Here is a 23,606-nt window from a genome sequence, read left to right on the forward strand (position 1 = left end):
GAATTTTTTTTATAACTTTTCATTGGATTATTTCATTTTTTGTGGCTGAAATCTGAATTCTTTGTTTCTAAATTCAAATAGAAATTTGTTTTATTATTTCCTTAATTTTTTAATATGAAAACTATTACTTACCAATAAAAAATGAACTTTTGGCACAATAATAATATATCTCGGCTGCATTCCAGCAGCAGCCCATTGCTCTGCCCGATGAGCTTTCGACGGTCTTCTTTTCTGAAATTTTAAGCAATCGGAACACCAAAATTCATCCGTCGAGCCGGAGTCGAACCAGTGACCTATGGATGTCTATTGCTTTCCACCTACAGTCCACCGCTCTGCCAACTGAGCTATCGACGGGCACGCTTGGAGAGTTCAAGAGGATTGAAACTAAAAATTTGTAATTATATTTGAAATTATAATTATTGATACTCCCCATTAAACTGCATAGACCTAGAAAGCACGCTGCATTCAAAATTTTTTTTATATAACTTTTCATTTGATTATTTACATTTTTTGTGGCTGAAAACTGAATTCTTTCTTTCTAAATTCAAATCGAAATTTGTTTTATTATTTTCTTAATATGAAAACTATTATCTACTAATAAAAAATGAACCTTTGGACACAATAATAATATATCTCGGCTGCATTCCAGCAGCAGCGCATTGCTCTGCTAGATGAGCTTTCGACGGTCTTCTTTTCTGAAATTTTAAGCAATCGGAACACCAAAATTCATCCGTCGAGCCGGAGTCGAACCAGCGACCTATGGATATCTATTGCTTTCCACCTACAGTCCACCACTCTGCCAACTGAGCTATCGACGGGCACGCTTGGAGAGTTCAAGAGGATTGAAACTAAAAATTTGTAATTATATTTGAAATTATAATTATTGATACTCCCCATTAAACTGCATAGACCTAGAAAGCACGCTGCATTCAAAATTTTTTTTATATAACTTTTCATTTGATTATTTACATTTTTTGTGGCTGAAAACTGAATTCTTTCTTTCTAAATTCAAATCGAAATTTGTTTTATTATTTTCTTAATATGAAAACTATTATCTACTAATAAAAAATGAACCTTTGGACACAATAATAATATATCTCGGCTGCATTCCAGCAGCAGCCCATTGCTCTGCTAGATGAGCTTTCGACGGTCTTCTTTTCTGAAATTTTAAGCAATCGGAACACCAAAATTCATCCGTCGAGCCGGAGTCGAACCAGCGACCTATGGATATCTACTGCTTTCCACCTACAGTCCACCGCTCTGCCAACTGAGCTATCGACGGGCACGCTTGGAGAGTTCAAGAGGATTGAAACTAAAAATTTGTAATTATATTTGAAATTATAATTATTGATACTCCCCATTAAACTGCATAGACCTAGAAAGCAAGCTGCATTAAAAGAATTTTTTTTATAACTTTTCATTGGATTATTTCATTTTTTGTGGCTGAAATCTGAATTCTTTGTTTCTAAATTCAAATAGAAATTTGTTTTATTATTTCCTTAATTTTTTAATATGAAAACTATTACTTACCAATAAAAAATGAACTTTTGGCACAATAATAATATATCTCGGCTGCATTCCAGCAGCAGCCCATTGCTCTGCCCGATGAGCTTTCGACGGTCTTCTTTTCTGAAATTTTAAGCAATCGGAACACCAAAATTCATCCGTCGAGCCGGAGTCGAACCAGTGACCTATGGATGTCTATTGCTTTCCACCTACAGTCCACCGCTCTGCCAACTGAGCTATCGACGGGCAAGCTTAGGGAGTTCAAGAGGATTGAAACTAAAAATTTGTATTTATATTTGAAATTATAATTATGGATACTCCCCATTAAACTGCATAGACGTAGAAAGCAAGCTGCATTAAAAGAATTTTTTTTATAACTTTTCATTTGATTATTTACATTTTTTGTAGCTGAAATCTGAATTCTCTCTTTCTAAATTCAAATCGAAATTTGTTTTATAATTTTCTTAATATGAAAACTATTTTCTACTAATAAAAAATGAACTTTTGGACCCAATAATAATGTATCTCGGCTGCATTCCAGCAGCAGCCCATTGTTCTGCCAGATGAGCTTGCGACGGTTTTCTTTTCTGAAATTTTGAAAAATCGTAACACCAAAATTCATCCGTCGAGCCGGAGTCGAACCAGCGACCTATGGATGTCTATTGCTTTCCACCTACAGTCCACCGCTCTGCCAACTGAGCTATCGACGGGCATGCGTGGAGTGTTCAAGAGGATTGAAACTAAAAATTTGTAATTATATTTGAAATTATAATTATTGATACTCCCCATTAAACTGCATAGACCTAGAAAGCAAGCTGCATTAAAAGAATTTTTTTTATAACTTTTCATTTGATTATTTACATTTTTTGTGGCTCAAAACTGAATTCTTTCTTTCTAAATTCAAATCGAAATTTGTTTTATTATTTTCTTAATATGAAAACTATTTTCTACTAATACAAATTGAACTTTTGGACCCAATAATAATGTATCTCCGCTGCATTCCAGCAGCAGAACATTGCTCTGGCAGATGGGCTTGCGACGGTCTTCTTTTCTAAAATTTTAAAAAATCGGAACACTAAAATTCATCCGTCGAGCCGGAGTCGAACCAGCAACCTATGGATGTCTATTGCTTTCCACCTACAGTCCACCGCTCTGCCAACTGAGCTATCGACGGGCAAGCTTGGAGAGTTCAAGAGGACTGAAACTAAAAATTTGTAATTATATTTGAAATTATAATTATTGATACTCCCCATTAAACTGCATAGACCTAGAAAGCACGCTGCATTCAAATTTTTTTTTATATAACTTTTCATTTGATTATTTACATTTTTTGTGGCTGAAAACTGAATTCTTTCTTTCTAAATTCAAATCGAAATTTGTTTTATTATTTTCTTAATATGAAAACTATTATCTACTAATAAAAAATGAACCTTTGGACACAATAATAATATATCTCGGCTGCATTCCAGCAGCAGGCCATTGCTCTGCTAGTTGAGCTTTCGACGGTCTTCTTTTCTGAAATTTTAAGCAATCGGAACACCAAAATTCATCCGTCGAGCCGGAGTCGAACCAGCGACCGATGGATGTCTATTGCTTTCCACCTACAGTCCACCGCTCTGCCAACTGAGCTATCGACGGGCACGCTTGGAGAGTTCAAGAGGATTGAAACTAAAAATTTGTAATTAGATTTGAAATTATAATTATTGATACTCCCCATTAAACTGCATAGACCTAGAAAGCACGCTGCATTCAAAATTTTTTTTATATAACTTTTCATTTGATTATTTACATTTTTTGTGGCTGAAATCTGAATTCTTTGTTTCTAAATTCAAATAGAAATTTGTTTTATTATTTCCTTAATTTTTTAATATGAAAACTATTACTTACCAATAAAAAATGAACTTTTGGCACAATAATAATATATCTCGGCTGCATTCCAGGAGCAGCCCATTGCTCTGCCCGATGAGCTTTCGACGGTCTTCTTTTCTGAAATTTTAAGCAATCGGAACACCAAAATTCATCCGTCGAGCCGGAGTCGAACCAGTGACCTATGGATGTCTATTGCTTTCCACCTACAGTCCACCGCTCTGCCAACTGAGCTATCGACGGGCAAGCTTAGGGAGTTCAAGAGGATTGAAACTAAAAATTTGTATTTATATTTGAAATTATAATTATGGATACTCCCCATTAAACTGCATAGACGTAGAAAGCAAGCTGCATTAAAAGAATTTTTTTTATAACTTTTCATTTGATTATTTACATTTTTTGTAGCTGAAATCTGAATTCTCTCTTTCTAAATTCAAATCGAAATTTGTTTTATAATTTTCTTAACATGAAAACTATTATCTACTAATAAAAAATGAACTTTTGGACACAATAATAATATATCTCGGCTGCATTCCAGCAGCAGCCCATTGTTCTGCCAGATGAGCTTGCGACGGTCTTCTTTTCTGAAATTTTGAAAAATCGTAACACTAAAATTCATCCGTCGAGCCGGAGTCGAACCAGCAACCTATGGATGTCTATTGCTTTCCACCTACAGTCCACCGCTCTGCCAACTGAGCTATCGACGGGCATGCGTGGAGTGTTCAAGAGGATTGAAACTAAAAATTTGTAATTATATTTGAAATTACAATTATTGATACTCCCCATTAAACTGCATAGACCTAGAAAGCACGCTGCATTCAAAATTTTTTTTATATAACTTTTCATTTGATTATTTACATTTTTTGTGGCTGAAAACTGAATTCTCTCATTCTAAATTGAAATCGAAATTTGTTTTATAATTTTCTTAACATGAAAACTATTATCTACTAATAAAAAATGAACTTTTGGACACAATAATAATATATCTCGGCTGCATTCCAGCAGCAGCCCATTGTTCTGCCAGATGATCTTGCGACGGTCTTCTTTTCTGAAATTTTGAAAAATCGTAACACTAAAATTCATCCGTCGAGCCAGCAACCTATGGATGTCTATTGCTTTCCACCTACAGTCCACCGCTCTGCCAACTGAGCTATCGACGGGCATGCGTGGAGTGTTCAAGAGGATTGAAACTAAAAATTTGTAATTATATTTGAAATTACAATTATTGATACTCCCCATTAAACTGCATAGACCTAGAAAGCACGCTGCATTCAAAATTTTTTTAATATAACTTTTCATTTGATTATTTACATTTTTTGTGGCTCAAAACTGAATTCTCTCTTTCTAAATTCAAATCGAAATTTGTTTTATAATTTTCTTAATATGAAAACTATTATCTACTAATAAAAAATGAACTTTTGGACACAATAATAATATATCTCGGCTGCATTCCAGCAGCAGCCCATTGCTCTGCCCGATGAGCTTTCGACGGTCTTCTTTTCTGAAATTTTAAGCAATCGGAACACCAAAATTCATCCGTCGAGCCGGAGTCGAACCAGCGACCTATGGATGTCTATTGCTTTCCACCTACAGTCCACCGCTCTGCCAACTGAGCTATCGACGGGCAAGCTTAGGGAGTTCAAGAGGATTGAAACTAAAAATTTGTATTTATATTTGAAATTATAATTATTGATACTCCCCATTAAACTGCATAGACGTAGAAAGCAAGCTGCATTAAAAGAATTTTTTTTATAACTTTTCATTGGATTATTTACATTTTTTGTGGCTGAAATCTGAATTCTTTGTTTCTAAATTCAAATAGAAATTTGTTTTATTATTTCCTTAATTTTTTAATATGAAAACTATTGCTTACCAATAAAAAATGAACTTTTGGCACAATAATAATATATCTCGGCTGCATTCCAGCAGCAGCCCATTGCTCTGCCCGATGAGCTTTCGACGGTCTTCTTTTCTGAAATTTTAAGCAATCGGAACACCAAAATTCATCCGTCGAGCCGGAGTCGAACCAGCGACCTATGGATGTCTATTGCTTTCCACCTACAGTCCACCGCTCTGCCAACTGAGCTATCGACGGGCAAGCTTAGGGAGTTCAAGAGGATTGAAACTAAAAATTTGTATTTATATTTGAAATTATAATTATTGATACTCCCCATTAAACTGCATAGACGTAGAAAGCAAGCTGCATTAAAAGAATTTTTTTTATAACTTTTCATTTGATTATTTACATTTTTTGTGGCTGAAATCTGAATTCTCTCTTTCTAAATTCAAATCGAAATTTGTTTTATACTTTCCTTAATATGAAAACTATTTTCTACTAATAAAAAATGAACTTTTGGACCCAATAATAATGTATCTCGGCTGCATTCCAGCAGCAGCCCATTGTTCTGCCAGATGAGCTTGCGACGGTTTTCTTTTCTGAAATTTTGAAAAATCGTAACACCAAAATTCATCCGTCGAGCCGGAGTCGAACCAGCGACCTATGGATGTCTATTGCTTTCCACCTAAAATCCACCGCTCTGCCAACTGAGCTATCGACGGGCATGCGTGGAGTGTTCAAGAGGATTGAAACTAAAAATTTGTAATTATATTTGAAATTATAATTATTGATACTCCCCATTAAACTGCATAGACCTAGAAAGCAAGCTGCATTAAAAGAATTTTTTTTATAACTTTTCATTTGATTATTTACATTTTTTGTGGCTCAAAACTGAATTCTTTCTTTCTAAATTCAAATCGAAATTTGTTTTATTATTTTCTTAATATGAAAACTATTTTCTACTAATACAAAATGAACTTATGGACCCAATAATAATGTATCTCCGCTGCATTCCAGCAGCAGAACATTGCTCTGGCAGATGGGCTTGCGACGGTCTTCTTTTCTAAAATTTTAAAAAATCGGAACACAAAATTTCATCCGTCGAGCCGGAGTCGAACCAGCGACCTAAGGATGTCTATTAATTTCCACCTACAGTCCACCGCTCTGCCAACTGAGCTATCGACGGGCAAGCTTGGAGAGTTCAAGAGTACTGAAACTAAAAATTTGTAATTATATTTGAAATTATAATTATTGATACTCCCCATTAAACTGCATAGACCTTGAAAGCACGCTGCATTCAAATTTATTTTTATATAACTTTTCATTTGATTATTTACATTTTTTGTGGCTGAAAACTGAATTCTTTCTTTCTAAATTCAAATCGAAATTTGTTTTATTATTTTCTTAATATGAAAACTATTATCTACTAATAAAAAATGAACCTTTGGACACAATAATAATATATCTCGGCTGCATTCCAGCAGCAGCCCATTGCTCTGCTAGTTGAGCTTTCGACGGTCTTCTTTTCTGAAATTTTAAGCAATCGGAACACCAAAATTCATCCGTCGAGCCGGAGTCGAACCAGCGACCGATGGATGTCTATTGCTTTCCACCTACAGTCCACCGCTCTGCCAACTGAGCTATCGACGGGCACGCTTGGAGAGTTCAAGAGGATTGAAACTAAAAATTTGTAATTATATTTGAAATTATAATTATTGATACTCCCCATTAAACTGCATAGACCTAGAAAGCACGCTGCATTCAAATTTTTTTTTATATAACTTTTCATTTGATTATTTACATTTTTTGTGGCTGAAAACTGAATTCTCTCTTTCTAAATTGAAATCGAAATTTGTTTTATAATTTTCTTAACATGAAAACTTTTATCTACTAATAAAAAATGAACTTTTGGACACAATAATAATATATATATCGGCTGCATTCCAGCAGCAGCCCATTGTTCTGCCAGATGAGCTTGCGACGGTCTTCTTTTCTGAAATTTTGAAAAATCGTAACACTAAAATTCATCCGTCGAGCCGGAGTCGAACCAGCGACCTATGGATGTCTATTGCTTTCCACCTACAGTCCACCGCTCTGCCAACGGAGCTATCGACGGGCATGCGTGGAGTGTTCAAGAGGATTGAAACTAAAAATTTGTAATTATATTTGAAATTACAATTATTGATACTCCCCATTAAACTGCATAGACCTAGAAAGCACGCTGCATTCAAAATTTTTTTAATATAACTTTTCATTTGATTATTTACATTTTTTGTGGCTCAAAACTGAATTCTCTCTTTCTAAATTCAAATCGAAATTTGTTTTATAATTTTCTTAATATGAAAACTATTATCTACTAATAAAAAATGAACTTTTGGACACAATAATAATATATCTCGGCTGCATTCCAGCAGCAGCCCATTGCTCTGCCCGATGAGCTTTCGACGGTCTTCTTTTCTGAAATTTTAAGCAATCGGAACACCAAAATTCATCCGTCGAGCCGGAGTCGAACCAGCGACCTATGGATGTCTATTGATTTCCACCTACAGTCCACCGCTCTGCCAACTGAGCTATCGACGGGCAAGCTTAGGGAGTTCAAGAGGATTGAAACTAAAAATTTGTATTTATATTTGAAATTATAATTATTGATACTCCCCATTAAACTACATAGACGTAGAAAGCAAGCTGCATTAAAAGAATTTTTTTTATAACTTTTCATTGGATTATTTACATTTTTTGTGGCTTAAATCTGAATTCTTTGTTTCTAAATTCAAATAGAAATTTGTTTTATTATTTCCTTAATTTTTTAATATGAAAACTATTACTTACCAATAAAAAATGAACTTTTGGCACAATAATAATATATCTCGGCTGCATTCCAGCAGCAGCCCATTGCTCTGCCCGATGAGCTTTCGGCGGTCTTCTTTTCTGAAATTTTAAGCAATCGGAACACCAAAATTCATCCGTCGAGCCGGAGTCGAACCAGCGACCTATGGATGTCTATTGCTTTCCACCTACAGTCCACCGCTCTGCCAACTGAGCTATCGACGGGCAAGCTTAGGGAGTTCAAGAGGATTGAAACTAAAAATTTGTATTTATATTTGAAATTATAATTATTGATACTCCCCATTAAACTGCATAGACGTAGAAAGCAAGCTGCATTAAAAGAATTTTTTTTATAACTTTTCATTTGATTATTTACATTTTTTGTGGCTGAAATCTGAATTCTCTCTTTCTAAATTCAAATCGAAATTTGTTTTATAATTTTCTTAATATGAAAACTATTTTCTACTAATAAAAAATGAACTTTTGGACCCAATAATAATGTATCTCGGCTGCATTCCAGCAGCAGCCCATTGTTCTGCCAGATGAGCTTGCGACGGTTTTCTTTTCTGAAATTTTGAAAAATCGTAACACCAAAATTCATCCGTCGAGCCGGAGTCGAACCAGCGACCTATGGATGTCTATTGCTTTCCACCTACAGTCCACCGCTCTGCCAACTGAGCTATCGACGGGCACGCTTGGAGAGTTCAAGAGGATTGAAACTAAAAATTTGTAATTATATTTGAAATTATAATTATTGATACTCCCCATTAAACTGCATAGACCTAGAAAGCACGCTGCATTCTAAATTTTTTTTATATAACTTTTCATTTGATTATTTACATTTTTTGTGGCTGAAAACTGAATTTTCTCTTTCTAAATTGAAATCGAAATTTGTTTTATAATTTTCTTAACATGAAAACTATGATCTACTAATAAAAAATGAACTTTTGGACACAATAATAATATATCTCGGCTGCATTCCAGCAGCAGCCCATTGCTCTGCCCGATGAGCTTTCGACGGTCTTCTTTTCTGAAATTTTAAGCAATCGGAACACCAAAATTCATCCGTCGAGCCGGAGTCGAACCAGCGACCTATGGATGTCTAATGCTTTCCACCTACAGTCCACCGCTCTGCCAACTGAGCTATCGACGGGCAAGCTTAGGGAGTTCAAGAGGATTGAAACTAAAAATTTGTAATTATATTTGAAATTATAATTATTGATACTCCCCATTAAACTGCATAAAACTAGAAAGCACGCTGCATTCAAATTTTTTTTATATAACTTTTCATTTGATTATTTACATTTTTTGTGGCTGAAAACTGAATTCTCTCTTTCTAAATTGAAATCGAAATTTGTTTTATAATTTTCTTAACATGAAAACTATTATCTACTAATAAAAAATGAACTTTTGGCACAATAATAATATATCTCGGCTGCATTCCAGCAGCAGCCCATTGCTCTGCCCGATGAGCTTTCGACGGTCTTCTTTTCTGAAATTTTAAGCAATCGGAACACCAAAATTCATCCGTCGAGCCGGAGTCGAACCAGCGACCTATGGATGTCTATTGCTTTCCACCTACAGTCCACCGCTCTGCCAACTGAGCTATCGACGGGCAAGCTTAGGGAGTTCAAGAGGATTGAAACTAAAAATTTGTATTTATATTTGAAATTATAATTATTGATACTCCCCATTAAACTGCATAGACGTAGAAAGCAAGCTGCATTAAAAGAATTTTTTTTATAACTTTTCATTTGATTATTTACATTTTTTGTGGCTGAAATCTGAATTCTCTCTTTCTAAATTCAAATCGAAATTTGTTTTATAATTTTCTTAATATGAAAACTATTTTCTACTAATAAAAAATGAACTTTTGGACACAATAATAATGTATCTCGGCTGCATTCCAGCAGCAGCCCATTGTTCTGCCAGATGAGCTTGCGACGGTTTTCTTTTCTGAAATTTTGAAAAATCGTAACACCAAAATTCATCCGTCGAGCCGGAGTCGAACCAGCGACCTATGGATGTCTATTGCTTTCCACCTACAGTCCACCGCTCTGCCAACTGAGCTATCGACGGGCATGCGTGGAGTGTTCAAGAGGATTGAAACTAAAAATTTGTAATTATATTTGAAATTATAATTATTGATACTCCCCATTAAACTGCATAGACCTAGAAAGCACGCTGCATTCAAAATTTTTTTTATATAACTTTTCATTTGATTATTTACATTTTTTGTGGCTGAAAACTGAATTCTCTCTTTCTAAATTGAAATCGAAATTTGTTTTATAATTTTCTTAATATGAAAATTATTATCTACTAATAAAAAATGAACTTTTGGACACAATAATAATATATCTCGGCTGCATTCGAGCAGCAGCCCATTGTTCTGCCAGATGAGCTTGCGACGGTCTTCTTTTCTGAAATTTTGAAAAATCGTAACACTAAAATTCATCCGTCGAGCCGGAGTCGAACCAGCGACCTATGGATGTCTATTGCTTTCCACCTACAGTCCACCGCTCTGCCAACTGAGCTATCGACGGGCATGCGTGGAGTGTTCAAGAGGATTGAATTTAAAAATTTGTAATTATATTTGAAATTACAATTATTGATACTCCCCATTAAACTGCATAGACGTAGAAAGCAAGCTGCATTAAAAGAATTTTTTTTATAACTTTTCATTTGATTATTTACATTTTTTGTGGCTCAAAACTGAATTCTCTCTTTCTAAATTCAAATCGAAATTTGTTTTATAATTTTCTTAATATGAAAACTATTTTCTACTAATAAAAAATGAACTTTTGGACCCAATAATAATGTATCTCGGCTGCATTCCAGCAGCAGCCCATTGTTCTGCCAGATGAGCTTGCGACGGTTTTCTTTTCTGAAATTTTGAAAAATCGTAACACCGAAATTCATCCGTCGAGCCGGAGTCGAACCAGCGACCTATGGATGTCTATTGCTTTCCACCTACAGTCCACCGCTCTGCCAACTGAGCTATCGACGGGCATGCGTGGAGTGTTCAAGAGGATTGAAACTAAAAATTTGTAATTATATTTGAAATTATAATTATTGATACTCCCCATTAAACTGCATAGACCTAGAAAGCAAGCTGCATTAAAAGAATTTTTTTTATAACTTTTCATTTGATTATTTACATTTTTTATTTCTCAAAACTGAATTCTTTCTTTCTAAATTCAAATCGAAATTTGTTTTATTATTTTCTTAATATGAAAACTATTATCTACTAATAAAAAATGAACTTTTGGACACAATAATAATATATCTCGGCTGCATTCCAGCAGCAACCCATTGTTCTGCCAGATGAGCTTGCGACGGTCTTCTTTTCTAAAATTTTAAAAAATCGGAACACAAAATTTCATCCGTCGAGCCGGAGTCGAACCAGCGACCTATGGATGTCTATTAATTTCCACCTACATTCCACCGCTCTGCCAACTGAGCTATCGACGGGCAAGCTTGGAGAGTTCAAGAGGACTGAAACTAAAAATTTGTAATTATATTTGAAATTATAATTATTGATACTCCCCATTAAACTGCATAGACCTAGAAAGCACGCTGCATTCAAATTTTTTTTTATATAACTTTTCATTTGATTATTTACATTTTTTGTGGCTGAAAACTGAATTCTTTCTTTCTAAATTCAAATCGAAATTTGTTTTATTATTTTCTTAATATGAAAACTATTATCTACTAATAAAAAATGAACTTTTGGACACAATAATAATATATCTCGGCTGCATTCCAGCAGCAGCACATTGTTCTGCCAGATGAGCTTGCGACGGTCTTCTTTTCTGAAATTTTGAAAAATCGTAACACTAAAATTCATCCGTCGAGCCGGAGTCGAACCAGCGACCTATGGATGTCTATTGCTTTCCACCTACAGTCCACCGCTCTGCCAACTGAGCTATCGACGGGCATGCGTGGAGTGTTCAAGAGGATTGAAACTAAAAATTTGTAATTATATTTGAAATTACAATTATTGATACTCCCCATTAAACTGCATAGACCTAGAAAGCACGCTGCATTCAAAATTTTTTTAATATAACTTTTCATTTGATTATTTACATTTTTTGTGGCTCAAAACTGAATTCTCTCTTTCTAAATTCAAATCGAAATTTGTTTTATAATTTTCTTAATATGAAAACTATTATCTACTAATAAAAAATGAACTTTTGGACACAATAATAATATATCTCGGCTGCATTCCAGCAGCAGCCCATTGTTCTGCCAGATGAGCTTGCGACGGTCTTCTTTTCTGAAATTTTGAAAAATCGTAACACTAAAATTCATCCGTCGAGCCGGAGTCGAACCAGCGACTTATGGATATCTATTGCTTTCCACCTACAGTCCACCGCTCTGCCAACTGAGCTATGGACGGGCATGCGTGGAGTGTTCAAGAGGATTGAAACTAAAAATTTGTAATTATATTTGAAATTACAATTATTGATACTCCCCATTAAACTGCATAGACCTAGAAAGCACGCTGCATTCAAAATTTTTTTTTTTATATAACTTTTCATTTGATTATTTACATTTTTTGTGGCTGAAAACTGAATTATTTCTTTCTAAATTCAAATCGAAATTTGTTTTATTATTTTCTTAATATGAAAACTATTATCTACTAATAAAAAGTGAACCTTTGGACACAATAATAATATATCTCGGCTGCATTCCAGCAGCAGCCCATTGCTCTGCTAGTTGAGCTTTCGACGGTCTTCTTTTCTGAAATTTTAAGCAATCGGAACACCAAAATTCATCCGTCGAGCCGGAGTCGAACCAACGACCTATGGATGTCTATTGCTTTCCACCTACAGTCCACCGCTCTGCCAACTGAGCTATCGACGGGCACGCATGGAGTGTTCAAGAGGAATGAAACTAAAAATTTGAAATTATAATTATTGATACTCCCCATTAAACTGCATAGACCTAGAAAGCACGCTGCATTCAAAATTTTTTTTATATAACTTTTCATTTGATTATTTACATTTTTTGTGGCTGAAAACTGAATTCTCTCTTTCTAAATTGAAATCGAAATTTGTTTTATAATTTTCTTAATATGAAAACTATTATCTACTAATAAAAAATGAACTTTTGGACACAATAATAATATATCTCGGCTGCATTCCAGCAGCAGCCCATTGTTCTGCCAGATGAGCTTGCGACGGTCTTCTTTTCTGAAATTTTGAAAAATCGTAACACTAAAATTCATCCGTCGAGCCGGAGTCGAACCAGCGACCTATGGATGTCTATTGCTTTCCACCTACAGTCCACCTATCTGCCAACTGAGCTATCGACGGGCATGCGTGGAGTGTTCAAGAGGATTGAAACTAAAAATTTGTAATTATATTTGAAATTACAATTATTGATACTCCCCATTAAACTGCATAGACCTAGAAAGCACGCTGCATTCAAAATTTTTTTAATATAACTTTTCATTTGATTATTTACATTTTTTGTAGCTCAAAACTGAATTCTCTCTTTCTAAATTCAAATAGAAATTTGTTTTATTATTTCCTTAATTTTTTTATATGAAAACTATTACCTACCAATAAAAAATGAACTTTTGGACCCAGACACAATATCTCGTCTGCATTCCAACAGCAGCCCATTGCTCTGCCAGATGAGCTTGCGACGGTCTTCTTTTGTGAAATTTTAAAAAATCGGAGCATAAAATTCATCCGTCGAACCGGAGTCGAACCATCGACCCATGGATGTCTCTTGCTTTCAACCTACAGTCCACCGGTCTTCCAACTGAGCTATCGACGAGCACGTTTGGAGAGTTCAAGAGGATTGAAACTAAAAATTTGTAATTATATTTGAAATTATAATTATTGATACTCCCCATTAAACTGCATAGACCTAGAAAGCACGCTGCATTCAAAATTTTTTTTATATAACTTTTCATTTGATTATTTACATTTTTTGTGGCTGAAAACTGAATTCTCTCTTTCTAAATTGAAATCGAAATTTGTTTTATAATTTTCTTAATATGAAAATTATTATCTACTAATAAAAAATGAACTTTTGGACACAATAATAATATATCTCGGCTGCATTCGAGCAGCAGCCCATTGTTCTGCCAGATGAGCTTGCGACGGTCTTCTTTTCTGAAATTTTGAAAAATCGTAACACTAAAATTCATCCGTCGAGCCGGAGTCGAACCAGCGACCTATGGATGTCTATTGCTTTCCACCTACAGTCCACCGCTCTGCCAACTGAGCTATCGACGGGCATGCGTGGAGTGTTCAAGAGGATTGAATTTAAAAATTTGTAATTATATTTGAAATTACAATTATTGATACTCCCCATTAAACTGCATAGACGTAGAAAGCAAGCTGCATTAAAAGAATTTTTTTTATAACTTTTCATTTGATTATTTACATTTTTTGTGGCTCAAAACTGAATTCTCTCTTTCTAAATTCAAATCGAAATTTGTTTTATAATTTTCTTAATATGAAAACTATTTTCTACTAATAAAAAATGAACTTTTGGACCCAATAATAATGTATCTCGGCTGCATTCCAGCAGCAGCCCATTGTTCTGCCAGATGAGCTTGCGACGGTTTTCTTTTCTGAAATTTTGAAAAATCGTAACACCGAAATTCATCCGTCGAGCCGGAGTCGAACCAGCGACCTATGGATGTCTATTGCTTTCCACCTACAGTCCACCGCTCTGCCAACTGAGCTATCGACGGGCATGCGTGGAGTGTTCAAGAGGATTGAAACTAAAAATTTGTAATTATATTTGAAATTATAATTATTGATACTCCCCATTAAACTGCATAGACCTAGAAAGCAAGCTGCATTAAAAGAATTTTTTTTATAACTTTTCATTTGATTATTTACATTTTTTATTTCTCAAAACTGAATTCTTTCTTTCTAAATTCAAATCGAAATTTGTTTTATTATTTTCTTAATATGAAAACTATTATCTACTAATAAAAAATGAACTTTTGGACACAATAATAATATATCTCGGCTGCATTCCAGCAGCAACCCATTGTTCTGCCAGATGAGCTTGCGACGGTCTTCTTTTCTAAAATTTTAAAAAATCGGAACACAAAATTTCATCCGTCGAGCCGGAGTCGAACCAGCGACCTATGGATGTCTATTAATTTCCACCTACATTCCACCGCTCTGCCAACTGAGCTATCGACGGGCAAGCTTGGAGAGTTCAAGAGGACTGAAACTAAAAATTTGTAATTATATTTGAAATTATAATTATTGATACTCCCCATTAAACTGCATAGACCTAGAAAGCACGCTGCATTCAAATTTTTTTTTATATAACTTTTCATTTGATTATTTACATTTTTTGTGGCTGAAAACTGAATTCTTTCTTTCTAAATTCAAATCGAAATTTGTTTTATTATTTTCTTAATATGAAAACTATTATCTACTAATAAAAAATGAACTTTTGGACACAATAATAATATATCTCGGCTGCATTCCAGCAGCAGCACATTGTTCTGCCAGATGAGCTTGCGACGGTCTTCTTTTCTGAAATTTTGAAAAATCGTAACACTAAAATTCATCCGTCGAGCCGGAGTCGAACCAGCGACCTATGGATGTCTATTGCTTTCCACCTACAGTCCACCGCTCTGCCAACTGAGCTATCGACGGGCATGCGTGGAGTGTTCAAGAGGATTGAAACTAAAAATTTGTAATTATATTTGAAATTACAATTATTGATACTCCCCATTAAACTGCATAGACCTAGAAAGCACGCTGCATTCAAAATTTTTTTAATATAACTTTTCATTTGATTATTTACATTTTTTGTGGCTCAAAACTGAATTCTCTCTTTCTAAATTCAAATCGAAATTTGTTTTATAATTTTCTTAATATGAAAACTATTATCTACTAATAAAAAATGAACTTTTGGACACAATAATAATATATCTCGGCTGCATTCCAGCAGCAGCCCATTGTTCTGCCAGATGAGCTTGCGACGGTCTTCTTTTCTGAAATTTTGAAAAATCGTAACACTAAAATTCATCCGTCGAGCCGGAGTCGAACCAGCGACTTATGGATATCTATTGCTTTCCACCTACAGTCCACCGCTCTGCCAACTGAGCTATGGACGGGCATGCGTGGAGTGTTCAAGAGGATTGAAACTAAAAATTTGTAATTATATTTGAAATTACAATTATTGATACTCCCCATTAAACTGCATAGACCTAGAAAGCACGCTGCATTCAAAATTTTTTTTTTTATATAACTTTTCATTTGATTATTTACATTTTTTGTGGCTGAAAACTGAATTATTTCTTTCTAAATTCAAATCGAAATTTGTTTTATTATTTTCTTAATATGAAAACTATTATCTACTAATAAAAAGTGAACCTTTGGACACAATAATAATATATCTCGGCTGCATTCCAGCAGCAGCCCATTGCTCTGCTAGTTGAGCTTTCGACGGTCTTCTTTTCTGAAATTTTAAGCAATCGGAACACCAAAATTCATCCGTCGAGCCGGAGTCGAACCAACGACCTATGGATGTCTATTGCTTTCCACCTACAGTCCACCGCTCTGCCAACTGAGCTATCGACGGGCACGCATGGAGTGTTCAAGAGGAATGAAACTAAAAATTTGAAATTATAATTATTGATACTCCCCATTAAACTGCATAGACCTAGAAAGCACGCTGCATTCAAAATTTTTTTTATATAACTTTTCATTTGATTATTTACATTTTTTGTGGCTGAAAACTGAATTCTCTCTTTCTAAATTGAAATCGAAATTTGTTTTATAATTTTCTTAATATGAAAACTATTATCTACTAATAAAAAATGAACTTTTGGACACAATAATAATATATCTCGGCTGCATTCCAGCAGCAGCCCATTGTTCTGCCAGATGAGCTTGCGACGGTCTTCTTTTCTGAAATTTTGAAAAATCGTAACACTAAAATTCATCCGTCGAGCCGGAGTCGAACCAGCGACCTATGGATGTCTATTGCTTTCCACCTACAGTCCACCTATCTGCCAACTGAGCTATCGACGGGCATGCGTGGAGTGTTCAAGAGGATTGAAACTAAAAATTTGTAATTATATTTGAAATTACAATTATTGATACTCCCCATTAAACTGCATAGACCTAGAAAGCACGCTGCATTCAAAATTTTTTTAATATAACTTTTCATTTGATTATTTACATTTTTTGTAGCTCAAAACTGAATTCTCTCTTTCTAAATTCAAATAGAAATTTGTTTTATTATTTCCTTAATTTTTTTATATGAAAACTATTACCTACCAATAAAAAATGAACTTTTGGACCCAGACACAATATCTCGTCTGCATTCCAACAGCAGCCCATTGCTCTGCCAGATGAGCTTGCGACGGTCTTCTTTTGTGAAATTTTAAAAAATCGGAGCATAAAATTCATCCGTCGAACCGGAGTCGAACCATCGACCCATGGATGTCTCTTGCTTTCAACCTACAGTCCACCGGTCTTCCAACTGAGCTATCGACGAGCACGTTTGGAGAGTTCAAGAGGATTGAAACTAAAAATTTGTAATTATATTTGAAATTATAATTATTGATACTCCCCATTAAACTGCATAGACCTAGAAAGCACGCTGCATTCAAAAATTTTTTTATATAACCTTTCATTTCATTATTGACATTTTTTGTGGCTGAAAACTGAATTCTCTCTTTCTAAATTCAAATCGAAAATTGTTTTATAATTTTCTTAATATGAAAACTATTATCTACTAATAAAAAATGAACCTTTGGACACAATAATAATATATCTCGGCTGCATTCCAGCAGCCGAGATATATTATTATTGTGTCCAAAGGTTCATTTTTTATTAGTAGATAATAGTTTTCATATTAAGAAAATTATAAAACTGAATTCTCTCTTTCTAAATTCAAATCGAAAATTGTTTTATAATTTTCTTAATATGAAAACTATTATCTACTAATAAAAAATGAACCTTTGGACACAATAATAATATATCTCGGCTGCATTCCAGCAGCAGCCCATTGCTCTGCTAGATGAGCTTTCGACGGTCTTCTTTTCTGAAATTTTAAGCAATCGGAACACCAAAATTCATCCGTCGAGCCGGAGTCGAACCATCGACCTATGGATGTCTATTGCTTTCCACCTACAGTCCACCGCTCTGCCAAGTGAGCTATCGACGGGCACGCTTGGAGAGTTCAAGAGGATTGAAACTAAAAATTTGTAATTATATTTGAAATTATAATTATTGATACTCCCCATTAAACTGCATAGACCTAGAAAGCACGCTGCATTCAAATTTTTTTTTATATAACTTTTCATTTGATTATTTACATTTTTTGTGGCTGAAAACTGAATTCTTTCTTTCTAAATTCAAATCGAAATTTGTTTTATTATTTTCTTAATATGAAAACTATTATCTACTAATAAAAAATGAACTTTTGGACACAATAATAATATATCTCGGCTGCATTCCAGCAGCAGCACATTGTTCTTCCAGATGAGCTTGCGACGGTCTTCTTTTCTGAAATTTTGAAAAATCGTAACACTAAAATTCATCCGTCGAGCCGGAGTCGAACCAGCGACCTATGGATGTCTATTGCTTTCCACCTACAGTCCACCGCTCTGCCAACTGAGCTATCGACGGGCATGCGTGGAGTGTTCAAGAGGATTGAAACTAAAAATTTGTAATTATATTTGAAATTACAATTATTGATACTCCCCATTAAACTGCATAGACCTAGAAAGCACGCTGCATTCAAAATTTTTTTAATATAACTTTTCATTTGATTATTTACATTTTTTGTGGCTCAAAACTGAATTCTCTCTTTCTAAATTCAAATCGAAATTTGTTTTATAATTTTCTTAATATGAAAACTATTATCTACTAATAAAAAATGAACTTTTGGACACAATAATAATATATCTCGGCTGCATTCCAGCAGCAGCCCATTGTTCTGCCAGATGAGCTTGCGACGGTCTTCTTTTCTGAAATTTTGAAAAATCGTAACACTAAAATTCATCCGTCGAGCCGGAGTCGAACCAGCGACTTATGGATATCTATTGCTTTCCACCTACAGTCCACCGCTCTGCCAACTGAGCTATGGACGGGCATGCGTGGAGTGTTCAAGAGGATTGAAACTAAAAATTTGTAATTATATTTGAAATTACAATTATTGATACTCCCCATTAAACTGCATAGACCTAGAAAGCACGCTGCATTCAAAATTTTTTTTTTTATATAACTTTTCATTTGATTATTTACATTTTTTGTGGCTGAAAACTGAATTATTTCTTTCTAAATTCAAATCGAAATTTGTTTTATTATTTTCTTAATATGAAAACTATTATCTACTAATAAAAAGTGAACCTTTGGACACAATAATAATATATCTCGGCTGCATTCCAGCAGCAGCCCATTGCTCTGCTAGTTGAGCTTTCGACGGTCTTCTTTTCTGAAATTTTAAGCAATCGGAACACCAAAATTCATCCGTCGAGCCGGAGTCGAACCAACGACCTATGGATGTCTATTGCTTTCCACCTACAGTCCACCGCTCTGCCAACTGAGCTATCGACGGGCACGCATGGAGTGTTCAAGAGGAATGAAACTAAAAATTTGAAATTATAATTATTGATACTCCCCATTAAACTGCATAGACCTAGAAAGCACGCTGCATTCAAAATTTTTTTTATATAACTTTTCATTTGATTATTTACATTTTTTGTGGCTGAAAACTGAATTCTCTCTTTCTAAATTGAAATCGAAATTTGTTTTATAATTTTCTTAATATGAAAACTATTATCTACTAATAAAAAATGAACTTTTGGACACAATAATAATATATCTCGGCTGCATTCCAGCAGCAGCCCATTGTTCTGCCAGATGAGCTTGCGACGGTCTTCTTTTCTGAAATTTTGAAAAATCGTAACACTAAAATTCATCCGTCGAGCCGGAGTCGAACCAGCGACCTATGGATGTCTATTGCTTTCCACCTACAGTCCACCTATCTGCCAACTGAGCTATCGACGGGCATGCGTGGAGTGTTCAAGAGGATTGAAACTAAAAATTTGTAATTATATTTGAAATTACAATTATTGATACTCCCCATTAAACTGCATAGACCTAGAAAGCACGCTGCATTCAAAATTTTTTTAATATAACTTTTCATTTGATTATTTACATTTTTTGTAGCTCAAAACTGAATTCTCTCTTTCTAAATTCAAATAGAAATTTGTTTTATTATTTCCTTAATTTTTTTATATGAAAACTATTACCTACCAATAAAAAATGAACTTTTGGACCCAGACACAATATCTCGTCTGCATTCCAACAGCAGCCCATTGCTCTGCCAGATGAGCTTGCGACGGTCTTCTTTTGTGAAATTTTAAAAAATCGGAGCATAAAATTCATCCGTCGAACCGGAGTCGAACCATCGACCCATGGATGTCTCTTGCTTTCAACCTACAGTCCACCGGTCTTCCAACTGAGCTATCGACGAGCACGTTTGGAGAGTTCAAGAGGATTGAAACTAAAAATTTGTAATTATATTTGAAATTATAATTATTGATACTCCCCATTAAACTGCATAGACCTAGAAAGCACGCTGCATTCAAAAATTTTTTTATATAACCTTTCATTTCATTATTGACATTTTTTGTGGCTGAAAACTGAATTCTCTCTTTCTAAATTCAAATCGAAAATTGTTTTATAATTTTCTTAATATGAAAACTATTATCTACTAATAAAAAATGAACCTTTGGACACAATAATAATATATCTCGGCTGCATTCCAGCAGCCGAGATATATTATTATTGTGTCCAAAGGTTCATTTTTTATTAGTAGATAATAGTTTTCATATTAAGAAAATTATAAAACTGAATTCTCTCTTTCTAAATTCAAATCGAAAATTGTTTTATAATTTTCTTAATATGAAAACTATTATCTACTAATAAAAAATGAACCTTTGGACACAATAATAATATATCTCGGCTGCATTCCAGCAGCAGCCCATTGCTCTGCTAGATGAGCTTTCGACGGTCTTCTTTTCTGAAATTTTAAGCAATCGGAACACCAAAATTCATCCGTCGAGCCGGAGTCGAACCATCGACCTATGGATGTCTATTGCTTTCCACCTACAGTCCACCGCTCTGCCAAGTGAGCTATCGACGGGCACGCTTGGAGAGTTCAAGAGGATTGAAACTAAAAATTTGTAATTATATTTGAAATTATAATTATTGATACTCCCCATTAAACTGCATAGACCTAGAAAGCACGCTGCATTCAAATTTTTTTTTATATAACTTTTCATTTGATTATTTACATTTTTTGTGGCTGAAAACTGAATTCTTTCTTTCTAAATTCAAATCGAAATTTGTTTTATTATTTTCTTAATATGAAAACTATTATCTACTAATAAAAAATGAACCTTTGGACACAATAATAATATATCTCGGCTGCATTCCAGCAGCAGCCCATTGCTCTGCTAGATGAGCTTTCGACGGTCTTCTTTTCTGAAATTTTAAGCAATAGGAACACCAAAATTCATCCGTCGTGCCGGAGTCGAACCAGCGACCTATGGATGTCTATTGTTTTCCACCTACAGTCCACCGCTCTGCCAACTGAGCTATCGACGGGCACGCTTGGAGAGTTCAAGAGGATTGAAACTAAAAATTTGTAATTATATTTGAAATTATAATTATTGATACTCCCCATTAAACTGCATAGACCTAGAAAGCACGCTGCATTCAAAAATTTTTTTATATAACTTTTCATTTTATTATTTACATTTTTTGTGGCTGAAAACTGAATTCTTTCTTTCTAAATTCAAATCGAAATTTGTTTTATTATTTTCTTAATTGTTTTATATGAAAACTATTATCTACCAATAAAAAATGAACTTTTGGACTCAGTAATAATATATCTCGGCTGCATTCCAGCAGCAGCCCATTGCCCTGCCAGATGAGCTTGCGACGGTCTTGTTTTCTGATATTTTAAAAAATCGGAGCACCTAAATTCATCCGTCGAGCCGGAGTCGAACCAGCGACCTATGGATGTCTATTAATTTCCACCTACTGTCCACCGCTCTGCCAACTGAGCTATCGACGGGCAAGCTTGGAGAGTTCAAGAGGAATGAAACTAAAAATTTGTAATTATATTTGAATTTATAATTATTGATACTCCCCATTAAACTGCATAGACCTAGAAAGCACGCTGCATTCAAAATTTTTTTTTATATAACTTTTCATTTGATTATTTACATTTTTTGTGGCTGAAAACTGAATTCTTTCTTTCTAAATTCAAATCGAAATTTGTTTTATTATTTTCTTAATTTTTTTATATGAAAACTATTATCTACCAATAAAAAATGAACTTTTGGACTCAGTAATAATATATCTCGGCTGCATTCCAGCAGCAGCCCATTGCCCTGCCAGATGAGCTTGCGACGGTCTTCTTTTCTGATATTTTAAAAAATCGGAGCACCAAAATTCATCCGTCGAGCCGGAGTCGAACCAGCGACCTATGGATGTCTATTAATTTCCACCTACTGTCCACCGCTCTGCCAACTGAGCTATCGACGGGCAAGCTTGGAGAGTTCAAGAGGACTGAAACTAAAAATTTGTAATTATATTTGAATTTATAATTATTGATACTCCCCATTAAACTGCATAGACCTAGAAAGCACGCTGCATTCAAAATTTTTTTTTATATAACTTTTCATTTGATTATTTGCATTTTTTGTGGCTGAAAACTGAATTCTCTCTTTCTAAATTGATATCGAAATTTGTTTTATAATTTTCTTAATATGAAAACTATTATCTACTAATAAAAAATGAACTTTTGGACACAATAATAATATATCTCGGCTGCATTCCAGCAGCAGCCCATTGTTCTGCCAGATGAGTTTGCGACGGTCTTCTTTTCTGAAATTTTGAAAAATCGTAACACTAAAATTCATCCGTCGAGTCGGAGTCGAACCAGCGACCTATGGATGTCTATTGTTTTCCACCTACAGTCCACCGCTCTGCCAACTGAGCTATCGACGGGCAAGCTTGGAGAGTTCAAGGGGACTGAAACTAAAAATTTGTAATTATATTTGAAATTATAATTATTCATACTCCCCATTAAACTGCATAGACCTAGAAAGCACGCTGCATTCAAAATTTTTTTTATATAACTTTTCATTTGATTATTTACATTTTTTGTGGTTGAAAACTGAATTCTCTCTTTCTAAATTGAAATCGAAATTTGTTTTATAATTTTCTTAATATGAAAATTATTATCTACTAATAAAAAATGAACTTTTGGACACAATAATAATATATCACGGCTGCATTCCAGCAGCAGCCCATTGTTCTGCCAGATGAGCTTGCGACGGTCTTGTTTTCTGATATTTTAAAAAATCGGAGCACCTAAATTCATCCGTCGAGCCGGAGTCGAACCAGCGACCTATGGATGTCTATTAATTTCCACCTACTGTCCACCGCTCTGCCAACTGAGCTATCGACGGGCAAGCTTGGAGAGTTCAAGAGGAATGAAACTAAAAATTTGTAATTATATTGGAAATTATAATTATTGATACTCCCCA

The 23,606-nt window shown here is 34.5% G+C and overlaps 30 non-coding genes across 30 annotated transcripts; all 30 read right to left on the bottom strand.

The window, feature by feature from the left end:
• Positions 1 to 265: 265 nt before the first annotated feature.
• Trnay-gua (transfer RNA tyrosine (anticodon GUA)) lies at positions 266 to 354 on the bottom strand. Its single transcript is given in 2 exon segments — positions 266 to 301; positions 318 to 354. It is a non-coding gene; the product is annotated as a tRNA-Tyr (tRNA).
• Positions 355 to 729: 375 nt separating this feature from the next.
• Trnay-gua (transfer RNA tyrosine (anticodon GUA)) lies at positions 730 to 818 on the bottom strand. The gene is given in 2 exon segments: positions 730 to 765; positions 782 to 818. It is a non-coding gene; the product is annotated as a tRNA-Tyr (tRNA).
• Positions 819 to 1,193: 375 nt separating this feature from the next.
• Trnay-gua (transfer RNA tyrosine (anticodon GUA)) lies at positions 1,194 to 1,282 on the bottom strand. Its single transcript is given in 2 exon segments — positions 1,194 to 1,229; positions 1,246 to 1,282. It is a non-coding gene; the product is annotated as a tRNA-Tyr (tRNA).
• Positions 1,283 to 1,663: 381 nt separating this feature from the next.
• Trnay-gua (transfer RNA tyrosine (anticodon GUA)) lies at positions 1,664 to 1,752 on the bottom strand. The gene is given in 2 exon segments: positions 1,664 to 1,699; positions 1,716 to 1,752. It is a non-coding gene; the product is annotated as a tRNA-Tyr (tRNA).
• A 375-nt stretch (positions 1,753 to 2,127) lies between these two features.
• On the bottom strand, positions 2,128 to 2,216 carry Trnay-gua (transfer RNA tyrosine (anticodon GUA)). The gene is given in 2 exon segments: positions 2,128 to 2,163; positions 2,180 to 2,216. It is a non-coding gene; the product is annotated as a tRNA-Tyr (tRNA).
• A 375-nt stretch (positions 2,217 to 2,591) lies between these two features.
• Trnay-gua (transfer RNA tyrosine (anticodon GUA)) lies at positions 2,592 to 2,680 on the bottom strand. Its single transcript is given in 2 exon segments — positions 2,592 to 2,627; positions 2,644 to 2,680. It is a non-coding gene; the product is annotated as a tRNA-Tyr (tRNA).
• A 375-nt stretch (positions 2,681 to 3,055) lies between these two features.
• Trnay-gua (transfer RNA tyrosine (anticodon GUA)) lies at positions 3,056 to 3,144 on the bottom strand. Its single transcript is given in 2 exon segments — positions 3,056 to 3,091; positions 3,108 to 3,144. It is a non-coding gene; the product is annotated as a tRNA-Tyr (tRNA).
• Positions 3,145 to 3,526: 382 nt separating this feature from the next.
• On the bottom strand, positions 3,527 to 3,615 carry Trnay-gua (transfer RNA tyrosine (anticodon GUA)). The gene is given in 2 exon segments: positions 3,527 to 3,562; positions 3,579 to 3,615. It is a non-coding gene; the product is annotated as a tRNA-Tyr (tRNA).
• Positions 3,616 to 3,990: 375 nt separating this feature from the next.
• Positions 3,991 to 4,079, bottom strand: Trnay-gua (transfer RNA tyrosine (anticodon GUA)). The gene is given in 2 exon segments: positions 3,991 to 4,026; positions 4,043 to 4,079. It is a non-coding gene; the product is annotated as a tRNA-Tyr (tRNA).
• An 828-nt stretch (positions 4,080 to 4,907) lies between these two features.
• Positions 4,908 to 4,996, bottom strand: Trnay-gua (transfer RNA tyrosine (anticodon GUA)). The gene is given in 2 exon segments: positions 4,908 to 4,943; positions 4,960 to 4,996. It is a non-coding gene; the product is annotated as a tRNA-Tyr (tRNA).
• A 382-nt stretch (positions 4,997 to 5,378) lies between these two features.
• Trnay-gua (transfer RNA tyrosine (anticodon GUA)) lies at positions 5,379 to 5,467 on the bottom strand. Its single transcript is given in 2 exon segments — positions 5,379 to 5,414; positions 5,431 to 5,467. It is a non-coding gene; the product is annotated as a tRNA-Tyr (tRNA).
• Positions 5,468 to 6,306: 839 nt separating this feature from the next.
• Positions 6,307 to 6,395, bottom strand: Trnay-gua (transfer RNA tyrosine (anticodon GUA)). The gene is given in 2 exon segments: positions 6,307 to 6,342; positions 6,359 to 6,395. It is a non-coding gene; the product is annotated as a tRNA-Tyr (tRNA).
• Positions 6,396 to 6,770: 375 nt separating this feature from the next.
• On the bottom strand, positions 6,771 to 6,859 carry Trnay-gua (transfer RNA tyrosine (anticodon GUA)). Its single transcript is given in 2 exon segments — positions 6,771 to 6,806; positions 6,823 to 6,859. It is a non-coding gene; the product is annotated as a tRNA-Tyr (tRNA).
• An 841-nt stretch (positions 6,860 to 7,700) lies between these two features.
• Trnay-gua (transfer RNA tyrosine (anticodon GUA)) lies at positions 7,701 to 7,789 on the bottom strand. The gene is given in 2 exon segments: positions 7,701 to 7,736; positions 7,753 to 7,789. It is a non-coding gene; the product is annotated as a tRNA-Tyr (tRNA).
• Positions 7,790 to 8,171: 382 nt separating this feature from the next.
• Positions 8,172 to 8,260, bottom strand: Trnay-gua (transfer RNA tyrosine (anticodon GUA)). The gene is given in 2 exon segments: positions 8,172 to 8,207; positions 8,224 to 8,260. It is a non-coding gene; the product is annotated as a tRNA-Tyr (tRNA).
• Positions 8,261 to 8,635: 375 nt separating this feature from the next.
• Positions 8,636 to 8,724, bottom strand: Trnay-gua (transfer RNA tyrosine (anticodon GUA)). Its single transcript is given in 2 exon segments — positions 8,636 to 8,671; positions 8,688 to 8,724. It is a non-coding gene; the product is annotated as a tRNA-Tyr (tRNA).
• Positions 8,725 to 9,099: 375 nt separating this feature from the next.
• Positions 9,100 to 9,188, bottom strand: Trnay-gua (transfer RNA tyrosine (anticodon GUA)). Its single transcript is given in 2 exon segments — positions 9,100 to 9,135; positions 9,152 to 9,188. It is a non-coding gene; the product is annotated as a tRNA-Tyr (tRNA).
• Positions 9,189 to 9,561: 373 nt separating this feature from the next.
• On the bottom strand, positions 9,562 to 9,650 carry Trnay-gua (transfer RNA tyrosine (anticodon GUA)). The gene is given in 2 exon segments: positions 9,562 to 9,597; positions 9,614 to 9,650. It is a non-coding gene; the product is annotated as a tRNA-Tyr (tRNA).
• A 375-nt stretch (positions 9,651 to 10,025) lies between these two features.
• On the bottom strand, positions 10,026 to 10,114 carry Trnay-gua (transfer RNA tyrosine (anticodon GUA)). Its single transcript is given in 2 exon segments — positions 10,026 to 10,061; positions 10,078 to 10,114. It is a non-coding gene; the product is annotated as a tRNA-Tyr (tRNA).
• A 375-nt stretch (positions 10,115 to 10,489) lies between these two features.
• Positions 10,490 to 10,578, bottom strand: Trnay-gua (transfer RNA tyrosine (anticodon GUA)). The gene is given in 2 exon segments: positions 10,490 to 10,525; positions 10,542 to 10,578. It is a non-coding gene; the product is annotated as a tRNA-Tyr (tRNA).
• Positions 10,579 to 10,953: 375 nt separating this feature from the next.
• On the bottom strand, positions 10,954 to 11,042 carry Trnay-gua (transfer RNA tyrosine (anticodon GUA)). Its single transcript is given in 2 exon segments — positions 10,954 to 10,989; positions 11,006 to 11,042. It is a non-coding gene; the product is annotated as a tRNA-Tyr (tRNA).
• Positions 11,043 to 11,881: 839 nt separating this feature from the next.
• Trnay-gua (transfer RNA tyrosine (anticodon GUA)) lies at positions 11,882 to 11,970 on the bottom strand. The gene is given in 2 exon segments: positions 11,882 to 11,917; positions 11,934 to 11,970. It is a non-coding gene; the product is annotated as a tRNA-Tyr (tRNA).
• An 842-nt stretch (positions 11,971 to 12,812) lies between these two features.
• On the bottom strand, positions 12,813 to 12,901 carry Trnay-gua (transfer RNA tyrosine (anticodon GUA)). The gene is given in 2 exon segments: positions 12,813 to 12,848; positions 12,865 to 12,901. It is a non-coding gene; the product is annotated as a tRNA-Tyr (tRNA).
• A 1,296-nt stretch (positions 12,902 to 14,197) lies between these two features.
• On the bottom strand, positions 14,198 to 14,286 carry Trnay-gua (transfer RNA tyrosine (anticodon GUA)). Its single transcript is given in 2 exon segments — positions 14,198 to 14,233; positions 14,250 to 14,286. It is a non-coding gene; the product is annotated as a tRNA-Tyr (tRNA).
• Positions 14,287 to 14,661: 375 nt separating this feature from the next.
• Positions 14,662 to 14,750, bottom strand: Trnay-gua (transfer RNA tyrosine (anticodon GUA)). The gene is given in 2 exon segments: positions 14,662 to 14,697; positions 14,714 to 14,750. It is a non-coding gene; the product is annotated as a tRNA-Tyr (tRNA).
• An 839-nt stretch (positions 14,751 to 15,589) lies between these two features.
• On the bottom strand, positions 15,590 to 15,678 carry Trnay-gua (transfer RNA tyrosine (anticodon GUA)). Its single transcript is given in 2 exon segments — positions 15,590 to 15,625; positions 15,642 to 15,678. It is a non-coding gene; the product is annotated as a tRNA-Tyr (tRNA).
• An 842-nt stretch (positions 15,679 to 16,520) lies between these two features.
• Positions 16,521 to 16,609, bottom strand: Trnay-gua (transfer RNA tyrosine (anticodon GUA)). The gene is given in 2 exon segments: positions 16,521 to 16,556; positions 16,573 to 16,609. It is a non-coding gene; the product is annotated as a tRNA-Tyr (tRNA).
• Positions 16,610 to 18,577: 1,968 nt separating this feature from the next.
• Positions 18,578 to 18,666, bottom strand: Trnay-gua (transfer RNA tyrosine (anticodon GUA)). The gene is given in 2 exon segments: positions 18,578 to 18,613; positions 18,630 to 18,666. It is a non-coding gene; the product is annotated as a tRNA-Tyr (tRNA).
• An 842-nt stretch (positions 18,667 to 19,508) lies between these two features.
• Trnay-gua (transfer RNA tyrosine (anticodon GUA)) lies at positions 19,509 to 19,597 on the bottom strand. Its single transcript is given in 2 exon segments — positions 19,509 to 19,544; positions 19,561 to 19,597. It is a non-coding gene; the product is annotated as a tRNA-Tyr (tRNA).
• A 3,378-nt stretch (positions 19,598 to 22,975) lies between these two features.
• Positions 22,976 to 23,064, bottom strand: Trnay-gua (transfer RNA tyrosine (anticodon GUA)). The gene is given in 2 exon segments: positions 22,976 to 23,011; positions 23,028 to 23,064. It is a non-coding gene; the product is annotated as a tRNA-Tyr (tRNA).
• Positions 23,065 to 23,606: the final 542 nt, after the last annotated feature.

Source organism: Argiope bruennichi, chromosome 6, assembly GCF_947563725.1.
Source record: "Argiope bruennichi chromosome 6, qqArgBrue1.1, whole genome shotgun sequence".
NCBI lineage: Eukaryota > Metazoa > Arthropoda > Arachnida > Araneae > Araneidae > Argiope > Argiope bruennichi.